This window comes from Megascapheus bottae, chromosome 15 (genome assembly GCF_031878675.1).
Source record: "Megascapheus bottae isolate mThoBot1 chromosome 15, mThoBot2.hap1, whole genome shotgun sequence".
Taxonomy (NCBI): domain Eukaryota; kingdom Metazoa; phylum Chordata; class Mammalia; order Rodentia; family Geomyidae; genus Megascapheus; species Megascapheus bottae.
The window spans coordinates 52,594,002-52,596,780 of NC_143523.1; the positions used below are offsets into that span (position 1 = coordinate 52,594,002).

Genomic DNA, 2,779 nt, shown 5'->3' on the forward strand with positions numbered 1-2,779 from the left:
ATTCTTAACAATCTCACATTCTTTTGTGCCCAGGCTGTCTTTGAACCGTGATCCTCCGATCTCAACCTCCTGAGTAGCTAAGATTACAGGTGTGAGCCACCAGAGCTGCCCAGCTGGTATGCACATTTGTGCAGTGAAAGTAATTTTTTTTTTTAATCTAAGGGGTTATGTGTTGGGAAGCACCCTAGCCATTACTGCTAAGCAAACATGAGACGAAAATCAGATAGGACCCAAACAGAAGGAAGTCCTGCACCTGATACTAATTCAAATTGGAATTTAGCCTATTTAAGATATTCAGCTGGAGAGAAACACTTCTTTCTTTTTTTTTTAGTTTGCAAAATAACTACTGACAATTTTATTTAAAGGGTCGTTTGTTTTATACACTGTTGAAACGTATTTTGTATTACCCATTTTACAAATGATAGCCTACTAGTGAATCTTAGTGAATAGACAGTGGTTTAGAAGGAAATATTCTGAATGATAATACATATTATTACAGTAGAAATGATGAAAATTTCAGAATGACACTATGTCTAATAATAAACTTTTTGGAATTATACACCTATCACTATAGAAATTTATTATTAACTGATGAAGTTAAAGAAAATCCATGAGGATAATAGAATAGCATTTATAACTAATTTATATACAAGAAATTATCAGGAAAATTTATTTGTCTGTTTTTAAGCTTTTCTAGTTTAGTCCAAAAATAAATTTCCATCCAAGATCTACTGCTTGCTATCTATAATCACATGCTCTAATTGCTTACTAGTGATTCCGATCTATATTTTGCATTCATATAACCTAAAAATAAAGAAAAAAATATTCAAAATTGAAATAATGAACTTCAGAAACTCTCACACCAAAGTAATACATTTTCAAAGCCAATGATAATGGAAACAGGAAGTTCTAGGTTTTATGTCTTGTTGAACTTTATTGTATTTACTAACCCATCGGCTTTGAAGACTCAGGAAGACTAAATTGCCTATTGGGTTTAGTAGTTTCTTGCATCAGCTCCTGCAATTGTCCAATCTGCTCATCACTAAAGTCATCAAGTTTTTCTTCTGGGAGAGAAGCACCAAAACATGCTTTTCCAGAATTTTGTTTGTTCTCTTTAGCTTGTTGCCATAACACTGCTGCATACGCCTCCCATTCCTGCATGAAACGCCTGGCCTCGTCAGAACCAAAATTCTCCTAAGTTCATCCTTCACGTACTGGTCTCCCAGGGCTTTGAGGTCCGGGGGCAGAACCCGGTGGAGCAGCAAGATGCGTCTGTATAAGGATCGGACCTGCAAAGCATGCGATCCCAGCATGACACCCCGAACATGCGCACTCGAGAAACACTTCTTAAAAATGTAGCATTATTTGATTCCAAGGTATTACCAGTTAAAAAAGAAATGTGCATACTTTAAATATGCAACTCCATTTTTACATTAAATCTAAATCTACAGGTATTTGTACACATACCTACACAAGTCTGTCATGAAGTTAGGATTAGAGGTGTAAATTCCCTTATATAGCTTGTTTGTTGGATTAGGGTCTTACTAAAATTTTTTCCAGAGTAGACCTTGAACTGTGAAGGAGAAATAGAAAAATACACAGGTAAAATTCCAATACTCTTCTCAGAAATTGATAGTAGTGAGAAAGTCAGCAGAGAAATAGAAGATGTGAGAAGACCTCATTAATATTTTCTTGGTCGACCCAAGAAAGGTTAAAAAAAATGGATTCCTTAAATTGTCTGTGGAACACTAACTACCGTAGGTTGTATGCTGTGCTCTCAAATGAGTCTTAATTAATTAAAAAAATTTAAATTTTACAGGGCACATTTTCTTACCACAGAAAAATTAAATGAGAACTAAATTACAGAGTTATCTGAAAAGTCCCAAGTAATTGGAAATTAAGCAAACACACTGAAATACTATAGCTGCCAAGAAAGAAATCATAACTTTGAACAGAATGAAAATTGAAGCATAAAATATAAAAACTAGCAGAAGTTACAGTAGGTATTTGAAACATTGCATCTTTGGAAAAATGACATTAAATTCAACATTACAGAAGGGAGTGCAGGAATATACTTATCAAAAACAATTGCTTGATTTCCAAAAAGTTACTGAGGTGATTCAGAGGGGAAAAGACTCCCCCCGCCGAAATAGTGGTATGACATGTTGGTATGAATGTGGATAAAATGTGAGTGTTAAGTTTTAGCAACATATATGAATGTATAAATGGATTCCATTGAAATATTTTTATAGCTGCATATAATATACTTGTTTCATATACAGGCCCTCCATTCATTTTTCTTACACTCATTTCCCCATGTATATTTATTTATTTAACTTTCTTTTGTTTTCAGTATTTGTTGGAGTTTGAACTCAGAATCTTGTTCTTGCAAGGCAGGCAATCTATCACCTAAGCTAAACATCACATCATCAAAACCTCAGCAGTTACCCACTCAGGACCCTGGGCATCCTGTGATAACCCTTTGCCCATGGAAGACCTGCACATTAGACCACATAAGTGTGCTCTGGAATAGGCATCTGGATAGAAAATCCAAAGGATGCATGGAGAGCTCCTGAAGGCTGCATGTAGCCCTTGATAGGTCTACAAACTGCTATGGCCCACAGGCTGTCCAGTGATCTTGAGACTCAGATACTTTAGTCACACCTGTACCACACACACCAGGCAGTGAGTGCCCTCTGTTGGAGTGCTTCTTGTCAAGTAGAAGCTCTGCTTTTCATTTTCTTCAATAAAACTTTCTTTGACTTTTTATTTCTCCTTC

General features: G+C 35.7%; 1 pseudogene; it reads right to left on the reverse strand.

Annotated features, from left to right (window-relative positions):
• Positions 1-945: 945 nt before the first annotated feature.
• LOC150054352 (succinate dehydrogenase assembly factor 3, mitochondrial pseudogene) lies at positions 946-1,313 on the reverse strand (annotated as a pseudogene).
• Positions 1,314-2,779: the final 1,466 nt, after the last annotated feature.